Genomic DNA, 27,907 nt, shown 5'->3' with positions numbered 1-27,907 from the left:
AGATAAAATCTTGCTCATAGACTACACCAACCGATGACATCATAACATTGTTCAGGATATTGCAATATCCTAAGGCATTAAGCCTTACCTGCACTATTTGACAAACGCCTGGTCCTCTAAAACTAATCCAGGCCCAAACGTTTATGCTAAAACGTCCACTTTGATTAGTCTTATGTGTATATCTTTCATCACATCTGGTATAAGAAGGCCTGTAAACGCGGATTTTGCCATTATTGCACGATTGAAAGGTTTTTTCTTCCGAAAATATTACCGTTTCCCATAATGTTGTTTTGGTGTGCATATTGATAGGCAAATTTTAATCTTCTCTGCTTGTTTGCTTCAGTCAAAAATATTTTATTTGTTGCACAGCAACTTTTGATTTCCGAATTTCTTATCCTGCTACGAGCTGTATTAGCAGAACCAGGAAAATGCGTGTTTTCTTTCTTTCGCCTTTATTGCTGTTTCAAACGGATTGTTTCTTAGACAGCCAACTAACTCTCTATCTTGAAAGTCGTTTGAAATTTTTGGTCGACCAGAACCTGGATTTCTTACAACTTCTTATTGCTTTTTGCTGAGGAGATAATGCGGGCATTTTGAAAGAACGATTTTGTTGACGCGGCTGTCACAAAATTAAATTAACTTTGACATGTTATGAGAAATAAAGATATATACTCTCTATTGCAAACTATATTACAAGGAAAAGTATTGGGTAAAAGATGGCCCGGAAGAAGAAAAATATCATTGGTGGAGGAAGCTACGGACTTGGTTTTGAAAAAGCTGAGTAGAACTGTTTCGATCTGTTACAAAGAAAGTTATAGTTGCCAACATCCAAAACGGGTAGGTACCTGAAGAAGAGTTTTATAGTAATTTGGTTTTCACATATTTTGTGTCTTACCGACTGGATTTCGTTTAATCGTTAGCAGTCGGAGATTAACCCCTTACTAGAATTCACTTTCAGTGCTCTTAATAGGAGATTATTTTAAATTCATCTAATGAAAGTTGAATAGTGTAAAGAGAATATTAACATACATTGTATATACATATTATGTAATATTTCACTAACATTGGGTATTTTAGGATATTCTTCGTATTTAAAATTCATTATATTTGGAATAATATCTTTATAATACCAGATAGAGAACCACCAGTTAATTTTTTTTTGAAGTTATGTCATTCACATGAGCTTATTCAATATTACAGATTATTTATTGATATTAAATGAAAATTGGACTTGTTATGACTCTAAATATAGGACTTTTCTTTTTCCGCATTGTTGTCGTGCAATAATACTTTAAAACTGAGATACTCGTAAGCAAACTTGGTTCAACATTTGGTGCAATTTAGCACTCATTAATTGACAATTTTAGACCACTTGTTTTGAATAGATTAAACCGACATAGGGTACGTCTAGAGACGTAGAACTACACCCGGAGTTTTGACATATTGTTAAGGTGATAAATTAAAATAGAATTTTATTCAGCTAGGCATAATCATGATTTTCGGGATCCCTAATTATTAAAATTATATATCATCCAACAAATTATAGATCAGGACTTTAAATTTAAACTAAAATTAGAGTGCTTTACCTAGAGATTAATCAATTAGCTTAACAGGGTAAAAGGAACAAAACAACCCACAGTGTTTGAAATTGAACAATTACTAACTATTTTAATGTGTGTTCAGTAATTGATAAAATGTACACTAATCAAAATAATTGTCGCATATTTTTTATTCTAAATTTATTTTTGTTTACACGAAAAACCAATTTTAATTTTAATAATTTTTCGTATAATTTAAAACAAGTCCGCTGCAAAAAAATATGCACTTTATTCAACTTTTTACTAAAAAATAAGAAAACTTAAAAATAAAATAAACGTTACCTTCTATTACAAAGTTTCTAATAAAATAAATTAATATTCAGTATTGCCGCCTCCTGCTCTAATAACTGCCCTACAACGTATTTGCATTCTTAATATAATAATCAGAAATACCATTTAATTTTTTTGTAAGCGCTTCAGACAGCTGTTCCCGGATTGGTTTTTGAAGGTACACATGGTACAGTGAAAACATCTTGTCGAACTTGCATTGTCTTATTTATTTAATGTAACACGACGTTTCGGTTGGTAAGTATCTCCAACCGTTATCAAGTGTAAACTGACAGCAAACTACTATTCTATAGGCTTATGTACTAGATGTGTGCAGCGATGTGGAAGGGGAGGGGAGGGAAAGTCATCCGTGAAAAGAATTGGGGAGGGGGAGGACACGCCTCTCTCTAGATCCTACACTGTCCTGAGAGTAGAGGCTTCCAGATATTGGGTATATCGACGCTTGGCTGGCTGAAGATCCTCTGATTCTGTGAAATGAAGGACCCGGAACCAGCAACCTATTTAGAGGCTTTGAGAAAATCCAAGATAAAGATGATCAAGGAGGAGGAACACATCAGCTTCCTGCGAGAGACAAGAGACGCCAATGTCATTCCTACTGGTCTACGTCTCAAAACCGCTATACCAGGTAGAAGATCAGAACGTATTCTTGAACGGGCTAGTATGGAGCTGCTGCGATCTCAACTTAGCTACCACCGTTGGAAGAAAGCAAAAATAGAAATCGAATGCATTCAGCGATTCGAAGAAATCAAAGAAGTTACATTGGAGGAAGACTATCAACCAATCTTTGACAAAATAGACTTCACTTGCCAGAAACTAAGAGAAAAGCTAAGAGCAGGCCGCACCTTTCAAAAGTCCAAAACCTTAAATCCAGACGAACCAGCACCAACCTCTAACCTCCCCGCCACTATCATTAATGTGTCAAAAAGAACCCTTACCGATGCTGAACAAAAGGTGTTAAACAGAGGACTAAACTTCGCCATATCCTCAAAACCATCCTTTATAGACATAGTGTCTTCAGTAGAATCAATCCACCTACCACGTCCTGAGGCCGATGAATTTCGACACGAGGTAAGGGTTGCTCTAGACTCACTTAAAAAACAGAAACCTTCGCAGAACATCAGCAAAGAAGAGGAAACAGCTCTCAGGAACCTCAAAAGTGAAAACAACATCAAAATTCTTCCTGCAGATAAGGGCAATGCAACTGTGATTATGGACCTGGAAACCTACGAAAACAGGGTTAAGGAAGTTTTGAACAAAGGCGAATACAGGCTACTATCTAAGGATCCGACAACAACCATAGAAGGTCGAATTTACAGAGCACTTAAAAAGTACTCCTTAACATTGTCGGATGCGGTACGCTTTAGGCTGACACCACATTATAGCAAACCTCCACACCTATACGGACTACCCAAGATTCATAAGGAGCAAATGCCTCTGCGGCCCATCACGAGCTCTAGAAATTCGCCGACATCAGAACTATCGAAATTCCTTTTGGAGATCATTAGACCGATCCAGGGAAATGCAGCGTCTTTCGTGCAAAACTCTGCCCACTTTGTAGACCTTCTTGGAGGGATCGAAGTCGAGACCAATAACAGATTGGTGAGTTTTGATGTCGAAAGTCTCTACACCAATGTACCCATAGGAGAGTCTCTTAACATCACCCGAGATAAACTAAGCAAGGATGCAGCTTTCTCAACTCGGACCACACTGCCTCTGGACGGGGTGATGGAGCTTTTGGAGATCTGTCTTCGTAATTCTTACTTTCAGGTCAAGGATAGATTCTACGCCCAAGACGAAGGACTTCCGATGGGTACATCTCTTTCCCCAGTAATAGCAAACATCTTCATGGAATGGTTCGAGGAACACGCAATAGATGCCTCCCGTTGCAAACCCAAGCTCTGGCTTCGATATGTGGACGACACCTTCATCATCTGGGACAAAGAGGAAAAAGCACTTCAGGAGTTTCTGCTTCACCTCAACAGTTTCAGACCAACAATCAAGTTCACGATGGAGACAGAAAAGGACTCAGCTCTACCTTTCCTAGATGTCCTCGTTAAAAAGGTCGGCGGAAATCTACGAACTTAGTTTATAGAAAACCAACACACACGGGCCAGTATCTGCACTATGAGTCCAACCATCCTGCAACCACCAAAGTAGGCATCATAAGATATCTCTACAATAGAGCTCGAACCATCTGTAGAAACGACGAGGATTTCAAGACTGAAGTGGATACCATCTACAAAGACCTACAACAGAATGGATATCCAAAGAAGCTAATAAGTAGGACCATCCAAAAGACGCGTCCAAATCAAATCATAGACGAGGCCACCACGACAACCATACTTCTGCCCATACCTTACATTAGGGGTACATCGGAACAAATCCGACGCATTGCCAGCAAGTACAATATTAGAACTGCCTTTAGATCTAGCACCACTATCAGAAGCGTGGTATCAAAGACCAAACCAGATGGCATGTTGGATACCAAAAATTGCGTCTGCCGGATCCCATGTGAGTGCGGTGACTCATACATAGGTGAAACGAAGCGCCCCCTAGAAATCAGAGCGAAGGAACATCGCAGCTGATGGACCCAAAGAATAGAGGTTTCCAAATCCGGAATAGCAGAGCACGCGTGGCATAATGGACACAATATCCATTGGTCAGAAGCCAAGATTCTGCACAAGGAACAGCACTGGCGGAAGAGGAAGTTCGTAGAGGCACCTTTCATTTCACAGAATCAGAGGATCTTCAGCCAGCCAAGCGTCGATATACCCAACATCTAGAAGCCTCTACTCTCACGACAGTGTAGGATCTAGAGAGAGGCGTGTCCTCTCCCCCCCAACTCTTTTCACGGATGGCTTTCCCTCCCCTCCCCTCCCCTTCCACATCGCTGCACACATCTAGTACATAAGCCTATAGAATAGTAGTTTACTGTCAGTTTACACTTGATAACGGTTGGAGATACTTACCAACCGTCGTGTTACATTAAATAAATAAGACAATGCAAGTTCGACAAGATGTTTTCACTGTTCCCGGATGTCCGGTGGATTTAATCTGCTTCTAACAGTATTTCCTAGTGCATCCCACAAGTGTTCTATTGAGGTCTGGCGACCTAGCTGGCCAATCCATTACATAACCGCATCTTGCAAGAACCTCTTTATTATGCTGGCTATGTATGGTCGAGCATTAATATGAAATTATTACCAACAAATGGGGCAAGAGGGATAACATACTTTTGCAAAATGTCTCTAATATATCTTTTAGCATTTAAAGTGCCTTGTTGTCAGTAAGAGAACCTAAGTTTATTCCTCCCCAAATCATAATACCTCTTCCACCAAAAGTATCTAAATGACGAATATTGGTTTGTAGGAATCCTGGCAGGTTTTCTACATATTCTTACTCGTCGATTATTTGTAGAGAGTAAATCTTAACTCATTGGAGAATAGTACAGCCCTCCAGTCACCAACTGTCCAACTGACATTGTCTGGCAAACGTGGCACCGTGTTGCTGGGTGATCTATGAACCAGTTGATGCCCTTCTTGGTCTTAAATTATTTCCTCTCAGTCTGTTTCTAACTGTTTGATCTTTATCCGAGCTTGTGTCAGCTGATTTTGAAAGTTTCTAGCCGTTGTTGCACTATTTCTCAAAGTTTGCAAGTACAAAAATCGATCCTGTGCTGCTGTTGTTGCCTTTGACCTGGACATCTGATAAATGCTAGAGTACTGCCGCCTTAAGACCCTACTTATTAGCGATTGTGCAATATGTAGAATAGGTGCAATTCTATCTTGATTAAATCTTTGACTGGAAAACGTAAAAAGAGCTTGCGCTTCAGCTTCCTTTAAATGCCTTGTATGTCGTCTGTTATCGTTGTTCATATTGTTAATATTCAAAATATAACAATTTCTAATAAGGTTTAATACTTTAGTAGTCAAACTGTGGTTGCGTACAAATTTAAGAATGCATAGCATTTTGTAGTGAAAAAGAAACACCAGGTCGGGTTAAAAAAACGATAATATTATTGGTTACTAAAACAGCATTTCACAATTTTAAAATTAAAAGGCTTTATACAGGGCTTTATTACTACTTTCAAAATATGCGATAATTGTTTTGAGTAGTTCTGGATTCATCATGTTTTAAGTCAGCCACTTCGACTACGAGTAGTTGCAGGCTCAGTTGCCATTGGCAGTATTCTATCAAAACTGTCTTAAAAATAGTGTGGAGTTCTTATCAGAATCCGTAAGCTGGATCAATAAACAAATCCATAAGCTGGATTAATAAACAAAAACTTTGATAGCAACGAATCCCGCAGAAACCCACAAAACGTGTAACAAGTCGCCGAAAATAAAATAAAATAATAGGAGAGCGCCGAGAACTGGCTGACCTTGGTACCCAGTTTAAAATATGGTACTCGATGTTATTGAGTAACAGATTCGCCGGATCTCTTCGCCTAAAATTTAAAAAAAAAAGTGGTACCTGTCCTTAAGCACAAAACACTTGTTATGTAATTTTTGTGTGTGTAAAAATGCCGGCCGGGTTTTAAAGAACGGAGTTGGATCGCCATGGGCAACAATCGTTGGACTGTTTTTAAATTTATCAATCATTTAAATGATAATCATTACAATGTTTAAATAGGAAATAGAAATATATTTATTATTATTGATTTTTTTTTAGATTAATGTAGCTTGTACTCTATATTTATTTCTAAAATTGATGAAAAAATCTAGTTTTAAGTTTTAGATATAGTTAATTTAGAATTTGTTGGCTACATTTTATACGAGGAAAACTTATTCAATCCAGTTTTATGTTTATGTTATATGGAATTTAATTTTGTTTACAAATTTAACCTAAACTTTGGCATTAATACGTTACGGATGTCATCAACAGTTTGCAACCCATATTTAGCTGCTTAATAAATTATTTTGAACTATATATTAAAAGAATTCAACGCTATTCGCTAGGGTTTATTTATAAAAAGAATAAAAAACGAGCCAGGCTAAACTTAGATAGAAGGAGTATGATTGAAAAGATTTTCCGGAAAAAAAAATTATAATTGAAGAATTGAAGAACCCAAAAATAAGTAGTATATTAATGTACAGAAAATTTTGGAAATAATATTGTATTTTAAAAACATATTAAAATATGTACTTGGGGTATAAAAGGAAATATTTGCATATAAATCCTAACAAGAATGAGTAAAAATCAATAAGGATCAATAGCGAAATCAATAAGATTTGCAGCAACAGTTTAAAAAATATTAATTATTTTTACGAAAAAAAAAAATAGCGATGATCGGGGACAATCAAATAAAAAAAGTTAAACAATTTGAAGCAATAAAATTACCTTATGAATGTTTTTCAGTCAAAAACAGTCAACAGTTTATTTCAAAAGTCAATAATTTAATTATAAGTAAAGATTAAAGTTGTTTCTTTCGATGTATCTTCTTTATTTTCAAGCACTCCTATACCAGAAACTTCTGTTTATCTGACTGAACTTTTGGAAAATAAGTTTCGGTAATATCCAAGAAATAATTAAATTTACAGAACATTGCATGTCACAAGATATTTTTTAATACAAAAATTCGTACTATAAATAACTTGAAGGTACATACACCCCTCTCCCTTTCTAGCAGAGCACATAAACTGTTTTGAGTTAAATGCAAAAAATACATTCCAATACTTTCCACGAGTTTAGTTAAGATATGTTGATGGTGTGTTTAATAATTTTGTAGAACAACTCAATAACTGTTTTCCCTTCAATAAATTTACCTTCGAACAAGAAACAAATAACCAATTCTTAGATTCTCTTGTCATCAAAAATAATAATCTGTTAGAATTTGATACTTATAGAAAAGAAACAAATACTAGTGACTCTATCCATTATAATAATATATTTACATTATAATTAATATAGAATAAATAGCATGAATTTCTTGGTACATCGTTTGATCTCATTTCCTTTAAGTAGTACAGTTTTAAACTTTTCCCGAAGATGCTCATAATATCGTCAGCTAAACACGTATAGAGAGTGAAATAAAGAGTCAGTAGAAAACTTTTTTATTGAATGTCAAATCAAAGGTTCCAACGTGAGGACTATCAAAGTAAATGGCAATATACGGTATGGAAATGACACGGTCCTGATGACAGTCCTCCAAAGACTCTTGGACATAGTAGGAATGTACGGCCGGCATCAACATAAAAAACAAAATTTCTAGTAATTACCCGCAAATTAGAGCTTTAGTATGTGAAACTCTTATATGATGGTAAAGACATAACGAGTAAGACTTGGTTAGGCGAAGACGTAGAAATCAAATGCCAGATAGAAAAAGCGACGAGTCCATTTATGATTTATATTTAAAAACACTTTTATGAACTTTGACTTTGCCTCAATTTCAGAATAAAATTTACAAAATCTTACATATGGTCCGTACTGTTGTATAGCATGAAAGCACAATGAATAGGCTGGAAGTATTTGAAATGTGGATCTATCGAAGAATCTTCCTGTCCCATGGACAGAAAAAAAAACCAACGAGGAAAAAAACCAATGAGGACAATAGAAAGAGAATACGAATTGCTGGGCACGATAACATGAGTTACCCAACGAGAAGTACCATTTGGTCCAACTATTAATAGAGGAAAAAAATAGCGGAAAGAAGGATTTTAGGCCAAAAGATGAGGTGTATAGTACATATATAGGTTGTGTTACTCTTGTTGGACCAGTATGTATTTCTCCCACATCATCAATCTCTCCTAATCTCTGGCACAACCTTCGTATAGTGCTCTTGGTAGCACAGTAGCAACAGCTCGTATCTATGTTTCATGATCAAGATATTGCTTTTGCATATTAACTATGTTACAGTTACACGTAAAACAAATTGTACCAACACTGGCACCAAAAATTGTACTGAATACATTTTTAATTTTACCAAATATTTTGAAACATTTCAACTATTTATTTATTATCAATGAGAATTGCTTGTGATGTGATGAATATAAAGTATGTTGAAAGGAATGTCAAACACTTGAATGTCAAAAACAAAATTTATCTGAGAAGCAAATTTCCTCTTGTCCCCTAGGCCATTTTAATGAGTGTATTTTTTTTTCTTCGTTTTTCTGATTGCTTTGCTTGGCAATAAGCAATAACGCGTTTCGGCAAGTACCATCCATAATCTAGTTAATAAGTTAGTCCAAAATAGATCTAAGCGTCATTAACTTACGTACGATAGCTCACTCAATCCCGAATAATGTCAAGAACAAGACTAATGAAAAATAAAACAACGCCTATCTTATTAATGCGTATGTCTACAGTTCTGGGGTAATCCAAAAAAATACCGAAACATAATATTATTATTTTCTAACCTCATTTAAAAATTTGTGACGCAATGGGGTGTTAAATTTATTTTCCGATATTGCGATTCTTAAAAACAATTTCACCAACCAACTCTTTATTTTCTTATGAACAACAAATTAATTATTAGAGGTTTACATTTTGTCGTGTTATATTTATTTAAAAACAGTATTATTTAGAACACATTTTTTTTATTATAGAGTAAGCTTTGATTAATTAATAAAATCACACTTAAATAGCAAAGGATTAAAAGATTGTACATATTTTTTATTATGTTTAATTATTCTCATAAATAACAAATTATGGCCAAACATGTCAGAAGTTAAAATTATGAGCCAGAAGGGGGACCTAAAATAGAACCCTCTGGAACGCCTTAAATAATTTATTTGGGAGTAAGCAGTCTGTCATTAATTATAACGCACTAGCAAAGTAAATTTAACGTAGTAAGTAGTTGGATGGAGGTCAGTAGAAAATATATTATTTTGTAGACATATATTTTATTTCTTTTTATGTTTACATTGAGGTTTCGAAAACGTTTATTGTCATCATGAAATAATATAATTTTACTCCTTAAGGGGGCGTAGTCGTGCTTAGTTGCCGCTTTTCCGAAGTCTAATCGGCTAGACGGCTCTCGTGATTGCATGGAAAAAAGAAAATTCTCAATTTAAGCGTAATACTATTAATACAAGGCTTCTTTATCTTAGCTTTGTATATCCCCAAGACTATATTTTTTTAATATAAAAATATAAAATCTTCATTTAAATTTATTTAAATTAAATACACATATCGTTATTTATAACACGTGAAAGATTTATTTTTATGTATTCAATTGAATCAAATTGTTACTATAAATATTTATAATAGAGATATCAGTAATTCAGTTTAAATCGAAAGCGTCTTTAGAAATCAATTTTGAAACAAATAAAATTTGGTTAGATTGAAGATTTTATCCAATTTGAAAAGTTTCAGCAAAATTACGACTTATTTACCATAAGATAATTTTTTTAAAATTTACGCCTACAATTTGTATTACTAAGAATATGATATACTCAAATTAAGTATTTCAATTTTGCTTCAACAATCACAAATCATCTGTATAAATAGGTTTTGTTTTATATTTAATAATATAGTAATATTGAAATGAAAATATTAACAATTGATATTAATGATTTTAAAATGTTTGACTTAATATGCTGATGTTTTTAGAACTAAAATTTAATGCGTTTAAAGAGAAGCTGTTATAGTAATAACTGAGCACCTTTTTTTTTTAAACGTGACCTATGTTTTTTCGTATTTACTTAATTTTAACAAAATAACTTTGAATAAGATCTAAACAACGTTATTTTTATCAAAATTGGAAATACAAAAAAATACGGTTACGTTTTCCCAATTATTAAAAATGCAATATTATATTTAGCTAACATTGATAAAAACAATTTTTTTAAGATATGTAAAAAAGTATATATTAATTATAATAGGTATTGCTGGCAACTATAAAAAACAACAGGTACAAAAAAATTTAACGTCAATTAAAAAAATAACACGCTGAGCCTTTATACAGGGTGTCCGGAAAGTCAACGATAATACTGAAGGGGCTGATGGAGCAACTCATAAGCACCCAGAAAAACATTAAATGACCTTAGTAAAAAATCGATGGTTTTCGAGATATTGGCACTTTAGTGGAAGTCACCAAAATCCTACTCTTGGATCAGATTTTCGATTGTCACGCCTTAAAAATAGATATTTTTTAGAATCTCTTTTTAGAAATGCAACACTGAATAGCCATTTTACTGATCAAAGACAAACATTAAACAAAACGGTCAAAAAATTTAATAAGAAATCTATTCTAAAATAAAGTATTACTTATTTTTATTTTTTAAACTTTGAATTTGACCGGTCATACTGGACCGAAAAATTGTACGGCAACCCGGCTAATACCTTAAAAAGTTTGCTCATTTAATTTAATTTTAAAATTACCCAATATGTTTTAAAAAAAGCTTTACTGTTATTGTGATAGAGTGAAAGATAAACCTAATCTACCTTATGAAAAAAATAAAACAAATTTATAATTATGTTATGTTCAAAAAATATTTTTATTTAACTTAAAAAAAATTTTAAAAATCAAATAATATGTTCGAACTGTCTACCACCAACGCGAATGCAGGCGTGGCATCTTTTAATAAATGACCTATTGATCCATCTTGCATTCCTGGCAGCGTTAAGATCTTGGGCTGCATCATTTATTCGCTGCCGTAATTCAGCAATATTATTTATTGGTCTTGCATAAACCTTTTCTTTTATGCAACCCCAGTAAAAAAAATCGAGGGGGTTTAGGTCTGGAGATTTGGGAGGCCATAAAATTGGACCAAGTCGGCCGATCCATCTTTTGAGGTATGTTTGGTTTAAATACCGACGAACTTCATGGGCATAATGTGCCGGGCAACCATCATTTTGGAACCACATTATTCGGCGACTGACCAAAGGAACATCTTCTAAAAGAATTGGTAGATTGTTTCGACAAAAATCTAAATAAGCCTGCCAGTTCAAATTTTCTGGTAATTCGAATGGGCCAATTACACGTCCGTTCAAGATACCGGCCCACAACTTTAAATCGGTACTGTGACCTTTCTTCTCGAATAGAGTGGGGATTTTCCAACGCATAAGTGTGCAAATTGTGCATGTTCATAAAGCCATCCTTTTTGAATGTACTCTCATCCGACCACAGTATATTATTTAAAAAATTCGGATCCTCTTGATTTTTTTGCAACATTCTGCGGCAAAATTGTAGGCGTGGTTCGTAGTCTCGAGGCAGTAGGCTTTGCACTCGTTGAACATGATAAGGGTGATATTGAAATCGCCTAGTGATGGCGTTTACTACCGATTTCGGCATCCCTGTTCTTCTTTCGATTGCTCGTGCCGAAGTAGTCGGATCATTTTCAATTTCTTCTAAAACTTGATCAACATAATCAATACGAGGTCTTCCCTCTCGAACAGGAGCATGAGGCATTCTGCCTTCGGAATATGAGCGGTATATATTAATAAATACACGATAGTCAGGATATCAGGCCAAATTCGGATATCTTTCTTGATAAAGATTAGATGCTGCTAGAGCATTTCCTCTGCATTCACCATAAAGGAGATGCATGTTTGCATATTCTTGGGCGGTATACGGCAAGGGCATAGTAAATGATAAACCAATAAAACAAACAGCTCAAAGAACACAGTCCACAGGAAAATGAACTCAAAAACAAATCCAAAGCAGAAGGTAACAGAAACGTTAGGATACAAGCAAAAAAGTAGTTAGTTCACGGAACTATGGTGATAAGAATTACCTTCGCTCTTGATTTTTTTAATTTTTAAGTTAAATAAAAACATTTTGCAACGCTGTAAAAGGATTTAGAATAAGCATCAAAATTGGCAACTTTTTTCTAATTTATGCCCTCGTATCTCCTAAAGTTTCGGAAATAGCAATAGTCACACATAGCAAATGGGACACCGTGTATAGCACTATATGATTATAGAACCTCTATAACATTTTTCAGAAACATGTTTAAGTCAAGTAGGTTTATCTAAATAAAAACGGCTGGTTTGAGTGTCAATTGAGATCTATCAATTGATGTTTGAAACAATAGTTTTATAAAATAATGGTGTAAATATTTACTTTTAAGCCATCACAATATCCCCATTCCTACCAATTACCTTCAATTCCCATTATCACGACGATCTTTTTGTAATTGTATAAACACTGACCAGACAATCAAAAAAACGTGTAATTTTGAAGAGAATAAATTGCAAAATGGCGTTTAATTTTGGAACACCTTCCGCCTGACCTATAATCTCACGAATGACTGGGTACATCGTAGATTGACTTTCTAGGAATGAGTATTTCCGAATTTAAAATACTTTATATAAAGATTATATTGGAAATATATTCTCAAAATAAGCAAACCAAATGTTTCAAATTAAACACACAGTATGCGTTCTTAATAAGATATTATGTCATTTTAATTATAAATTAACAGTTTTTATTTTGAAAGTAGATTGAATTTAAAGTAAAAATATATGTTATTTTAAACTAAAATATAAAGAAGTTCAAACCAAATTAATACGAGTCTTATTTTTAAAGAGACTTTCTCCTAATAAGAATCGGTAATTTTAATATGAATAAAGATAAATAAAAATATCTACTCTATGCGAAAATGTGTTTTTTTCTATGTGGTTACTACTTTTCGCATCCTAGAAAAGTCCAAGAAAAAAATCCTAACATCAGAATGAGTTGAAAATTGGTCAAGGAGTAAGGGTTAGTTCTGGCATATCAGTAACGCCTTTGTTCCACCTCAGTTCCATTCAACAGGTGCAAACGCACTATTCATATTAATAAGTAATTTTTCTCTTGTTGTTTGCTGATTAGTTTAGTTGTGGTTTTCACTAAAAACATAGCTAATAGCTAAAAGCAATATAGAGGGTCCATATATTTAGAAAATGATAAATCATTAAAGAACTGGGGTAGTCTCTAACAAACTTGGTATTTTTTTTTCAGTAATAATAAATATTATACAGGGTGTTCATTTGAAAACTTCCCACAGATTTATCGAAAACCACTGTTAAAAAAACGACGAAATACGTCAAAAGATTTGTCAAGGGGGACAACTTTCTAACCGAAAATTACTTCACCCCCTTTCACCCATTGCCCCCCAGGGCAATCTTTTCAGAGCAAATTTTAAATGACAAGGGGTATCGAGTAGAGAGAGCTTGTTTAAAAGGTCTTTCGAAGTCTTTTATTTTGACGTTTGATTTTTTTAAATCGGTCGATTCGTTTTCCAGAAAATTAGAAAAATCTTTGTTTATCTTAATTTGTTCAGATAGAAAACAAAAACATGAAAATATCATTTTTTATTTCAATAAGTGTTCTAAATGTTGCCCGTTTTTGGCCAAACAATGATATAGGCGATGTTCAAATTCCTGACGGACATTTTCAAAAGTATGTTGTGGGATATCATGGCAGCTGTCGATGATGCGTTGACAAAGTTCATCCAAACTTTCAGGTTGGGGAGTAAACACAATAGATGACCCCATAGAAAAAAGTCTAACGGCGTTATATCAGGAGATCTAGCAGGCCATTCTATAGGCCTCCCTTCGCCCTATCCAATTATCTGGAAACTCGTCGTCTAGCCATTGCCGAACGGGAAGAACATAGTGAGGAGGAGCGCCGTCTTGCTGGAAATATATTTCAGCCTCATCAAGTATAGGGTTTCCATCATCATTAATTTGGTTTTCAATGGATTCAGTGATAAGCGGATTGATAGTATTTTCCAACATATCCAAATAAATGTCTCCATTTAAATTTCCGTTAATAAATAATGGCCCAATCACTTTATTTCCTAAAATGCCTGCCCATACATTAATTTTTTAAGGGGTACTGGGTATGCCCTTCTACAAATGCTTGAGGATCTTCATTTCTCCAATATCTACAGTTATGCTTATTAACAAATCCATTTAGATAAAATGTGCATTCATCGCTGAAGCAGATATTCTTTACATGTATAGTATTATCATTAATCGCTTCAGTCATTTTTTCACAAAACTCAACTCGCCTATCGAAATCGTCTTCGGTTAACTCTTGCAATATTTTCATTTTGAATGGATAAAATTTATGAAGTTTGGTAACTGTGTGAACAGAGCCTAATGAAATACCAGTGGCAGCAACAATTTTGCGTAATGAAGTATTAGGATTTATTCCAAATTGACCCAAAACTTCAACTTGAGCGGCTTCATCCAAAATTCGCCGATGATCACGTTTTTTATTTGCAACAGATCCAGTTTCAGTAAACTTAGTAACAAGGTCCAAAACATACCTATGCGAAGTTATCTTCTCCGGATGTCTGGCGTTAAACGTGACGACAGACATCCGGTTTGCCGAGCACATTGATTTTGGGCACAATAAATTAGAATAATTTCCACTCTTTCGGCTAGTATGTAAACGATTTTGGAAGTAAAATCTTCAATTCAACAGATAAATTTTCACTATTCCAAGACTGTCACAAATATAACTGACGGCAAAATAAATTCTTTATTTTCCTTACCAACAATAAATAACTAAGCAGGTATAACAATAAATACAGTTCGCCCAGGATATCTGTGTTGATGAAAAGAATGCGGAAAAAAAATTCAGGTTGTTATTTAGTTTTTTCCACGTCTAATCTTCGGAATTGCTGTTTATGTTGGTAGTTTCCGTTTTAAATTATAAACGAATTGTAAATTTGGCAAATCCTAACCGGCAACATTTTGATGACAAAACTATGTTATATTGTTTTTATCGGCTAAAACTGTTTGGCAAAACGGAACTGGGATCTCACTGATAAAAGTGTGAAAAGTGCTTATTGCTGATGCCCCATTAGTACGACGTAGTACTACCTATTCTACCTAACCTAATGATCGATTTTGATTCATTTTCATGGTTGAAGGCTTTGGTGTGACACTGAAATCACGAGACAGTTTTACCACTAACCAACACTCTTTAGTTTACTCCCGACACGTGTTTAGCTACCGATGTTAGCATCTTCGGGAGAAGATTGAAACTCAGTTTTAGTCTTCCCAACACGTGTCGAGAGGAAAATAAAGAATTTTGGTTAGTGGTAAAACTATCAGGTGATTTCATTTTCATGTATTTTGCAAATATTCTGTACACTGGTTACTTTTTCAGTTTTAGTACGATCAAACAAATGAATATATTTCTATTTACTAGACAGCAGTTTATTACATGAGTTAAGGGACCAATAATCAATATATTGTATTGTAAGCATTTGCCAAAGTAATTTATAATTTTTCTGTTATTGTAAATGCAATAAATAAGATTTATTTCCTTGTAATTATGAAGTTAAAAATACCTTTCTAAGTTTATATTCTAACCATTTTAAAGCTGTTTTACTTAACAATTTCGGAGCAGTCTACACTTCTCTTTTAAAATCATTTAACAGGTTTAAATGAAGCATGAATATTAGAAATTACTAAAATAAATACTTGGAATGAGTAGGCGTCAGCTTTTAGGTAAACTTGTTTTAAAAGTAATTATGTTATTACCCATAATAGTTGGCACTTATACCCCATGACATTTGTTTAAATGTAATGGTCTGAACAAACGGCAGACGGAAACAGAAACTAATATTCAAAACTAGACAAAATAATTAGAATAGAATCACGTAGATTCAAAAAGAAACTAAAATTAATTACGGATTTAATCATGATTCAATTTAAATTTTTATTAATCAATTCAATATTTATTAAATTCAATCAAAATTCAATTTTTATTAATATTTCCATAAATTCTCGATAGGATTTAAATGCGCAATTAGCACTGGCCATTTTATTACTGTAAGGTTTTTCCATTATAACTATTCCGTTAGAAATTTTGTTCAGTAATTCTGAAAAAAGAAAATTATTGGCGTTAATTTGTCCTGAAAATTTCGAAAGATAATTTTTTTTCGGACAACTTCCGCAATTATTCGACTCTTAAATCCTTATAGGATAAGAATAATAGTAAGTGAATTCAATTAGCATCAGCTGCATGTAAGTTTTATCTTAATAAATATAGGAAAAAAAAACTTTCTCAATATTAATCAGTTAGTTCTAGAGTTTATTTACCGAGAAATTATTAGATGCCTTACTGATAATAACAAATTAGTATTAATATTGCAATCTGTAACCAATTATGCGTCGGAAACATTACGATATAATTAATTTTAAAAATACATTTCCTATCAATTTTAATTTAAGCAATGGCTGCTATAAATAATGACTGTAATTTTCTTTAACCGAGTTAACAGACCTGTCAAAAACACCTTTACCCTTTTTGTACCGCCCTAAGGAAAAAATAATCTCTCTTAAAATTAGAATAGTTATCTAATAAAGCATTGAACCAATGAGTATTAGAATGATGTTTATTTTAACGTATATTTTTTATCAAATCAAGAAAAAACTGAATGAAATGATATTTAAAAAAATAATAAGACGTAAAAGTTGTAAGTTATATTTCTTTAAGGTGGCTAACAAAAGCATTTTGTTAGGATATTCGATATTTTAGACACAACTCTATTTTTGCATTAAACCCAATAAAAATATCGTTACATTTTATAACATTGATGTGTCACGTCAATGGAATTTAGGGTATTCCGGCCGATATTCTTAGAGTGCTTAAAAATTAGATCCACCAATTGAACTACCTCAGAGTCAACAACAATACAACTTTTACATAATAAACTGATTTCTCTGGTCTACCAGATTTTGAACATGAAGCCAATCAAATAATTATAGAGCAGCAAAAAAATTTAAAAGCCTAATAATCTCCTTAAATAAAAAAGAGCTAATGGACAAATATAGTGTACCATACATTTAATATTATTGTTATACATTTAGAGCCAATCATAAGTTAATAAAGTTAAGGGTGAATTATCCTGTATAACCGTATCATTCACATTTCAAAGGTCGAGTTTTCCGTTATCTTAGAAGTCTCAATGGGTGGCATTTATCTGCATAATATAATTTAAAATATTAACATTTATTATACAGTACCTAGACCGCAAAAACAGATAATTTATTTAAATTGATTTATCACATAAGCGGTATAGAAAGTAAACAATTTAAAACGTTAAGTAGCTATAATTTATGTTTATTTTTATTAAAAGTCTTTTAAGTTAGGTTAAGTTAGATTTGTTTTGTCTATGTTTTTGTTTTCCAAAACTACTTAGTTTTGGGACACAATATTTATTAAATTATTTTTATCGATTCGTTATATTAGTTTTAACTTATGTTTCAACTAAAAATTTCCTACTACCTGCATATTTTGATAAAACCTAAAAAAAACGTCACCGAATAACACCAGAAGTTGCATGATATCAAATCAATCTAACAGCTGTTCTCGTCTATAATAAAATGAAATTATACAGGGTGTCTCACGACGAATAGACGCGATCGATATTTCGGAAACTAATTTTTCAAAAATTTTGAAAATTTGGCAACATGGCAGAGTCGATGGGGGCTACACAACTAAAATATTTTGACAGTTGTGACGTTTCCGGTTATACCGGAAGTAGGTGTCAACTTCGTTATTTTAAATGGAACATCCTGTATATTTTTACTTTTTTGGCTTTTACGTGAAATTCTAAGTATATTTTGTGTATAATGTCCTATACCTAAGTGTAACCGTTTTTGACATATTTTTAATTTCATGTGAAAAACTATGTTTATAAGCCCTAACATAATTACCGATTACTCCCTTTTAGTAGCTTTTATTTATTGGTTAGTTTTGGTTTTATTTTAGAGGAAGGACCACTTTAAAAGACTATTTTAAAATTTGGCTAAAAAAAAGATACAGGGTGGTCAAAAACTAGCATTAAAAATTAAAATGAAAAAATCATTAAAAGTCAATTTTTTTAAATGGAAACCCCCTATTTTTATAATTTTTTCATAAAGATAATTAAAAATAAGGTTAACTTTGTATAAGGTTATCTAGTCCAAAAATTGATAGTTTCCGAAATATTGGCAGTTTAAATTTGGCCTAATATTAAAAGCCGTATAATAACACGGCTCAAGGATTGTTGATTAGTTGGGCATGACGGTTGTCATAGTAACCGCTAGAAGCGGCAGTAAGACAATGGATTATATGCATTAAATTTATAAGTTACTTGCTATTTAAGTTTTCTTCGTAAAAGTGTAATTTAATTAAAAAGTGTACATTTCTGTTATAATCCATTATCTTACTGCCGCTTCTAGCGGTTACTATGACAACCGTCATGCCCAACTAATCAACAATCCTTGAGCCGTGTTATTATACGGCTTTTAATATTAGGCCAAATTTAAACTGCCAATATTTCGGAAACTATCAATTTTTGGACTAGATAACCTTATACAAAGTTAACCTTATTTTTAATTATCTTTATGAAAAAATTATAAAAATAGGGGGTTTCCATTTAAAAAAATTGACTTTTAATGATTTTTTCATTTTAATTTTTAATGCTAGTTTTTGACCACCCTGTATCTTTTTTTTAGCCAAATTTTAAAATAGTCTTTTAAAGTGGTCCTTCCTCTAAAATAAAACCAAAACTAACCAATAAATAAAGGTACTAAAAGGGAGTAATCGGTAATTATGTTAGGGCTTATAAACATAGTTTTTCACATGAAATTAAAAATATGTCAAAAACGGTTACACTTAGGTATAGGACATTATACACAAAATATACTTAGAATTTCACGTAAAAGCCAAAAAAGTAAAAATATACAGGGTGTTCCATTTAAAATAACGAAGTTGACACCTACTTCCGGTATAACCGGAAACGTCACAACTGTCAAAATATTTTAGTTGTGTAGCCCCCCTCGACAGTGCCATGTTGCCAAATTTTCAAAATTTTTGAAAAATTAGTTTCCGAAATATCGATCGCGTCTATTCGTCGTGAGACACCCTGTATATTACTGTATGCATAATTGGTTACACTCCCAATATTAAAAAAAATCACCAATTATATACAGTTATATTATTATATTAAATTATTCTTGTGCGGTTATTATTATTTTCAACAAACTATTTTTGAATAATCGCTACAATTCCGCACACAAAGTATACCTACAAATTTAATAATCTTTCACTAATCAGTGAAGAGAATTAGAAAAAAGATCTCCCGATCTGATGTGGTTTGACTTGCTCTGCCATAATTTTTAAAGTTTTTGATGAATCAGTCTTTTCTTAATTACATTTTTTCCTTTTGGCTAGAAAATTTTTGTTCAATTGATCCGAATACTAACCTAAGATCTTTAGGCATATAAAAGAGGTGGTGATGTAAAAGTTCCTCTTTATTCTTTATCATTTAAAATGTTAAAATTGGTTTAAGGTGAATGTCTTTGGTGCATTTTTTAAAATAAATTGTCCGATTACTAAATTAACGAAAAAGCCTTTCATATTCGTTTACTACCTCAATACCACCTCCTACCACTACCTAATACCTACTACCTACCTAATACTAGAGGATATTTCCTATTTCATAACCAAAATGTTGAGATGGAGGGAAGAAATATGTTGGTTATTGCAAATAGTTTAGGTATTAATAAATCAATCAAATAAATTGCCTTCACTAGAAAAATTGTAGCTAAAGAAGCACATGTGGTACCAGGAAAACAACAAAATTCATGATTCAAATGTAAAGAAAAAGTTATTTTTCATTATACGAATATTATGATAAAAATTGAGGGCTAACTTCAAAGAAACGGATTTTGCTACAAATTCGAGAACCATAAGGATATTATAAGATTAGAGGATGATGGACTTTTTGGCCTGATAACAGCAAAAAAAATATTTAAATTATAAAAAAAAAATAAAAAGCAAAAAGGCAACTATATTTCGCACAAGGACATATCCAATAAACAACGGATCAATGGAACAGATCGTTTTCAGTTATAAATAACAATTTAATTTAGTGTTTAGTGATGTTGCATCTTCATATTGTAACATCTTTACTGTTCGTTTAGAGCTAAAACATTCGATACACAAAAATAGTCAACTGATTTCTTAAATACTTATAACACAATTATTACATACAGATACACATTAAACGAAATGCCTTAATTACAAAAGACTTGTCTTGGCGGGGTCTTATACAGTGCATCCGTAAAGTAGCGGATACATTCAATAAAAATGAAATGGACCGTTTCTGAAAAAAATGCTCGAATCCGGAGATTTTAATATTTGATTTAGAGTTTTTCTACTTGGAAATTAAATAACCAGGGTGACTAAAAAAAAAGATCTATCTTGTATTTGTTCTTTAAAATCTTTTAAAATCGCTGGTTTAGTGGCATACTTTACTTTTTAAGTATCCCTATAAACAAAATCGAGGGAAGTTAAATCTGGCGATCTGGGTGGCCATTCAATGAACCCTCGTCTGCCTATCCAACGATTTGGAAAAACTTCCATCATCTAGATAATTGCAAACGGGTAAAGCACAGTGTAGTGGGACTCCATCTTGCTGAAAAAAAAAAATCACGTTGGTGCAAGTAGGATTCTTCCAAATCCGGATACAAAGTTATCAGAGCAGGGATAAGATCATTTTGAAGAAAGTCCAAATACCTCTTCCTAAAACTCTTTCTTCCACTATAAGTTTAGTGTTCAAGTTTGGCTATGTATTGAACCTACGGGAAATCCGTAACAATACTTAACACATATCATAAATAGTTGTATTTCCAAAAAACTGGAAAATAGCTAACGTTTTGCCTCTGGTTAAAGTTAATAATGCTACTAAAATAAGTCAACTAAGATCAATATCAATTTTGCCAAAATTTTAGGAAATGTAAAAAAAAGCTTTGGAAATCAGATAATCAATATGTTTATATATTTAATATTATTCCTTCTAAACAATCGCGATTTAGAGCTCGATATTTGTTGTTCGACGGCACTGCGTCACATAATGGACGATATTGTCATTTCTCAAGATTCAGAAAATGCAACTGTCTTAATACTATTAGATTATTCCAAAGCATTTGCTATGATGAATCATAATATCATGATTGCGATATTAAAATATATAGGCTTTTTTCTTTAATTAATTAATTTTTTTCAGACAGAAAAAAGCGAGTTTACCTTGAGGGAAAAAAAATCAGAATTTTCGACTGGCAAATCAGGAGTAACTCAGAGTAATAAACTTGGCCCACTTCTATACAAATAGTATATGTATATACCTTTAAAATTGTAAATTCCTTAAAATATTGCAAATATCATCTTTATGCACATGATACTCATTATTTAGTCGTCATTTATACCTAGCTGCAATATCAACAGAACAAATTCATAATGATTTAAGCGATTTACTGCGGAAGATCATTTACTAAAAATAAATCCCAACAATCGACCGCCATTACAGTGGTGGCCAACTAATTAGAAACGATTTTAAAAAAATACTTTATTCAATGTTTCAGTTCTTTAAAATAAATTAAAGCCAACTTGTAAAATTTTGATTGTTCATCACAACAGCAATATATAATTTATTTATAGACATTCCACTAAGAAATTTGTAAGGAATGCAGAATATAAACAAAATTTATAGATAACACAGTTGGCCATCTACTTAGAAACGACGAAAATAAACGCGCGTATAGTTCATTTCAAACCTTTGTACTGGTAACAATTTGTGTTTTTTGTATCTACAAACCTTGTCTTTGTGTCTTCCACAGTTTAAAATGGGTAGAAAAAAAATTGTGATCCGTCAATGCGTAAAATGATTTTTACGCTAAGGGAAAGAGGTTGGACTTATAGTAAAATAGCTGACCAGCTAAAATGTTCAAAAACAAATGGTTTTCTATGCACTCAAACACATAAAAGAACATAAAACGTACGAAAATATTCCACGCAAGAGAAGATCTAAAAAAACCAGCCAACGAACTGATGAAACTATTGTTCGAATGGCTAAAATGAATCCATTTTTAACCTCCAACCAGATTAAAGAAGAACTTTCTCCAGCTATCGCGATATCATTACGAACTATATAGAAAACGACGACTTAATGAGGCCAACCTATTTGGACGAGTATCCCGCAAGAAACCACTGCTAAAGAAGAAAAATCGCCAAGCTAGATTAAAATTCGCTAAGGACCATATTAATTGGACCATAAAAGAGTGAAAAAGTATTATGGTCTGATGAGACAAAAATAAATCGCATTGGTAGTGATGGTAGAATATTTGTGAGAAGACCAAGGGGTGCGGAAAATAATCCGAAGTATACAACCAGCACAGTCAAACATGGAGGTGGAAATATAAAATTATGGGGATGTTTTTCGTGACGTGGTGTTGGTCCATTAGTGAAAATTGACGGTATTCTTGACCAAGAAAAATATAAAGATATTATGGAGAACCACATGTTGCCGTTTGCTGATGAAACTTTGCCGGTGTCTTGGGTTTTTCAACAAGACAATGATCCCAAGCACATGGAAAATAAGGGATTTGCTACAAAATATTGATTTATTTAGGGTTTAGAGTTCTTATTTTGTTTTTTTAAATTGATAATTCTTTGGTTTCTAATTAGTTGTCCAATTCAATATTTGGATAAAAAATTAACTTTTTATTTTAAAAGTATATATGTGAAAACAAATCCACTAAATTTATGGTAATATTAAAGGTAAATGTTAGTTACGACAATGGGCGAGAAATTTAAGAATAAACAATTTTATTTACAAAAGATTTATGATTTTTATTAATTTATTCACACTGTTTCTAACTATACTCTATTTCAGAAGTGTATAGAGCAATAAACTGGGGAATTCCGTTCTGTTTGGCTACATTTCGTGGTAGTTCATAGGCGCAGGTACTTATAATATTTATGAATTTAATTTTCACGGATTAAATGCCTTTATTTTGAAAGAGATTAAAGACTAAATAAATACTTTTAATCCTTTTGTATAGGTACCTATCTTTTAACGCTTTGTAACATGCAAAAATGGGGTCAGGTAATATATACAGACTATAAATACTTTTAAATCATATTTTAAACGTTAGTAGTCACTGCTACACTGTAGTGTAATCACAATATTATTATCCCAATATTTAAAAAATGGAGGTATTCAGTCCAACGAAAAGATGTACTAAAAATTCTCCACTATCGCTGAGTGAAAAAGTTATTATTTTAAATGTACATGATTGCATAAAACACGATTACCCTAGTTTTACTGTGCAAGAAATTGTTGAAAAATGTTCTCGAATGAGTGGAATTGGAAAGTCCACCATTTTCAAATTGTTGCGGGAAAGAAAAGTAGCAGGTCAAGTGGAATCTCCCAAGCAAAAGCCAGGACGACCTACAAAAGTCCTTGATGAAAATGCTAAATGTATAATTCGAAGAAAAGTTCACTCTTTTTATTTTAAAAAGGAAATACCCACCCTAGACAAAATTTTAATGGAGCTTGGCCGAGATGACAGTATTCCGTTGATAAGTAGAAAACTTTTATGGAAAACTTTAAAAAATATGGATTTTGCCTGGGAAAAGCATAACCGCAAAGCACTTTTACTGGAGAGCGACGAAATTGTTTGTTGGAGACGACAATACTTGAGAAGTATCAAGCAGTACCGCAGGGAGCAAAAGAAAGTTTTTTATCTTGATGAGACGTGGATTAACGAAGGTTATATAGTCCAAAAAATGTGGCAAGACAAAAATATAACCAGTGCTCGCCAAGCTTTTATAGAAGGCCTGTCTACGGGTATTAAAGTACCTTCGGGAAAAGGAAAAAGACTTATAATCACACATATTGGAAGCGAAGAGGGATTTTTAAAAGAAGGTCTGCTAACCTTTGAGTCGACTCGCACAGGAGATTACCATGAAGACATGAACTCAGACGTTTTCGAGGACTATTTTGGTGAAATGATAAAATTTCTTCCAGCTAATTCGGTGGTGGTTATGGATAACGCAAGCTATCATTCACGGCGAATAGAGAAGACGCCAACTTTAAGTTGGAGAAAGCAAGAAATTATCGATTGGCTGACTGCAAAAGGTATTGCGTTTGAAGCAAATTTGATAAAAAAAGAACTGCTGGCAATAGCAAACTTACACAAAACTCGTTTCATGAAATACGCCGTGGAAGATATAGCCGAAAAATATAATATAACTGTACTGCGCTTACCGCCATATCATTGCGAACTAAATCCTATAGAACTGATATGGGCGCAGGTAAAAGGATTTGTAGCAAGACAAAACACGACTTTTAAAATGAAAGATGTTAAGCTACTGTTTGATCAAGCCATTACGGAAGCGACACCAGAGAATTGGCGAAAAGCAGTCCAGCATGTAATTAAGCAAGAGGACAAAATGTGGGATCTTGACAACCTCATCGATCAGACAGTCGATCCTTTAATTATAATGTCAAGAGGTGATGACAGTTCGTCAGATGACGAAGAAGACTACAATCTATTATAATTTAAAATTGTTATACACTGTTCAAAAAGTGCCAGATCCAAAAGTGACATTTTCAACTGTTTTACTCTACATATTATGTTCAATAAATTTGTGAAAAAAATATATTATTCCATTTAAACAAAAGTAACTTTCTAAAATAAAAAAGCATTTAAGTACATTAATTATAAGGTAAAAAACAAGTCCCAGTTGCACGCCTTTGGCGAACCGTTTTCAATGTTTATCAGTGGGTAACAATGGGCAAAACTCATAAATTGACCCAAAACCGGGTGGCACTACCTGCAATCAACGAAAAGAAAGAATTTTACATTGAAACTAATACCCAACTAAGGTAGTGGCATAAAATATTGGTGGATCACCAGGTACCACTTTTGCATACCTAATGAGATTTTATTGCTCTACACACTTCTGAAATATAGTATAGTTGGCCACCACTGTATATTCTGCAATGAAACTTATAAATACTACTTACAGAACTGTATAGGACTTAAACTAGGCAACAATATAATTAGATATGTATTATTAAAGAACTGAAAAAGGTGTAATAATAAATTATAAAATAAAATTTAAAGAAGATATTAATTACTCTTTGTTTGAAAAGTTTTAAATTCAATGTCGAAACTAATTTATTCACTTAGATATTACATATTGCAAGAAATTAAGGCTCTGTGAAACACTTGTTTTATAATTTCTTTAAGTTTTCCGATCACGTATATGGGCCTTTTTTGAACAGCTTGGACATAAAAAGGGCTCAAAAAGTGCAAAATTGCTTTCTAAGACTTATATTTGGCATAAGGCGTAGACAAAGAATATCTGACAAATTATCCGAAATAGAGTGAAATAATATGACGAGACTGCGCACTTTATTCGAGCAGTATTTTTTTTTTAATTATTAGATTTAAATGTCCTTCATATTTCCACCGCAAAATTAAATATCACACCGATGTTCATAATATCAATACCCAAAAAATTAAACCTTTAAACTATACCTCACAAAACCGAAACATTTAAGAAGTCATAAATTGTTGTTTTTGTGACCTAAAATTTTTTATGCTTTTTCCTATAAGTTAATCGGATGTAAACTCAGGTTTTTAAATTTTACGTCGGCAATATTAAAATTTAAAAACCTGAGTTGAATTTGACCCGACATCCAATTAACTTAGCAAGAAGTATTTAAGAAGTCACTTATACCTATCAAATCGGCTGAATGGACTTCTCTTTATCGATACCAGGTTTCAATTGGTTCAAGAGTAATTTGTATATCATCTCATTTCTATCTGATCTATCTTTGATTTTTTCTTTACTCTCTCCCTCTCTCTCTCTTTCTTCCTCTTCTCTTCATTTTCTTTTATAATTTTTAAACTGAAAATTATATTTTTTAATGCATTTAAATTTTTGTTTGTGGTCTAGCAGCAGATGTAGTCTCATATTTCGAATAGTTTATAGTTTAAATATGTAATTTCATTTATAAGCATATATATAAGGGAATAATGTTTATATTTAAACCACTATTTAAATATAAACGATGACAAAACAAAACGAAAACCGTCTAAAAATTCCAAAAAGAAGAATTCTTTGAACGATATCTAGATCAATTAAGGACAACAACACACAGTAATACAAAATAAGAACTAATATAGAATTAGAAAATCTTTACAGGGTGACAATTTAAAAGCTTGGAATGGTCATATATTAAGAACAAAAAAACTGAATAAAAAAACACTCAAAACAGTTTTTTATAAAACGAAGAGGGAACAAAACCAAGCATATTATCTCACCCATATCTGCAACCCCTTGGACAGAATGAGATAAACTTCTAAAACGTCGCGTCGAGTGATACATCACCTAGAAGTTCTTAAAAAATTCTTTGCAACGACACCATAGAAAGCCACATTTCAGAAAAGTCTTCTCTGTTTATCAAGAAAAGCAATAAATATCAAAACACTATTTTGAAACTTGTATTATTATTATTTAATTAAATGTTTTAAACATTTCTGAACTATTCTACGTTGGAGTTGGTCTAGTGACTCAGGTTGCGTTTTGAAAACTAAGAAGCAGATTTTAGGTGCCTTACAAAAAGAAGTCAAGAGGTGTTATGTCCGGGGATCTTGGTTCGATAGACCTCTGCATTTCACATACATGCCACATAAATTTACTCGAATAAATATTGGGCCGATAATGCCATCTCCCAATATACCAGTCCAAACATTAATTTTCTGGGTCCTTCTTTAAATAGGTGTGGGTCTCGTCATTCCAGTAACGAGTTTTGCTTATTAACATGCCTATTTAAATGAAAGGTACACTCATCACTGAAGCAAATATTTTTACCTAGTCGAGGTTCTGCCATAATTCTGTCATTATTTCACAAATTCTCGGTTGATTTCTCTTTTTATACGTGACAGAACCAGTTTCTTAAAATTTGTTTATTGATTGGCTAATATACTAGGGGCTTACATTTTGACCTGGATGCCCTTCGTTAAAACCTTGAGTTGTCCTTAAAAAACATTTATCCTACGAACCATAAATAATCAAGTGCTGCTTTACTTTTAAACTGAACCGAAAATCAGCTGTTCATAAAGTAATAATACTAGTACAAGTTATAAAGTAAAAAATTATGTTATAATAAAATGCGGATATTAACAATGCTTTTTTTTCGGCAAAAAAAACATAGCAATAGCATCGCTAGTTTTATAAAAACTGTTTTCAGTGTTTTTTTTTAATTCAGTTTCTCGTTCTTAAAATATGG

General features: G+C 32.6%; 1 protein-coding gene and 1 long non-coding RNA gene across 2 annotated transcripts in view; one reads left to right on the top strand and one right to left on the bottom strand.

Annotated features, from left to right (window-relative positions):
- LOC126736800 (DNA-directed RNA polymerases I, II, and III subunit RPABC3) overlaps positions 1-27,907 on the bottom strand; it is a 222,198-nt gene that overhangs the window by 154,371 nt on the left and 39,920 nt on the right. The gene's annotated exons all lie outside the window — the stretch shown is intronic.
- LOC126736806 (uncharacterized) lies at positions 641-22,001 on the top strand. The gene is made up of 2 exons (XR_007660780.1): positions 641-837; positions 21,830-22,001. It is a non-coding gene; the product is annotated as an uncharacterized LOC126736806 (long non-coding RNA).

This window comes from Anthonomus grandis, chromosome 5 (genome assembly GCF_022605725.1).
Source record: "Anthonomus grandis grandis chromosome 5, icAntGran1.3, whole genome shotgun sequence".
NCBI classification, from domain to species: domain Eukaryota; kingdom Metazoa; phylum Arthropoda; class Insecta; order Coleoptera; family Curculionidae; genus Anthonomus; species Anthonomus grandis.
The sequence above is the reverse complement of the archived record's forward strand: the minus strand, read 5'-3'. Positions and strand labels throughout refer to the sequence as shown.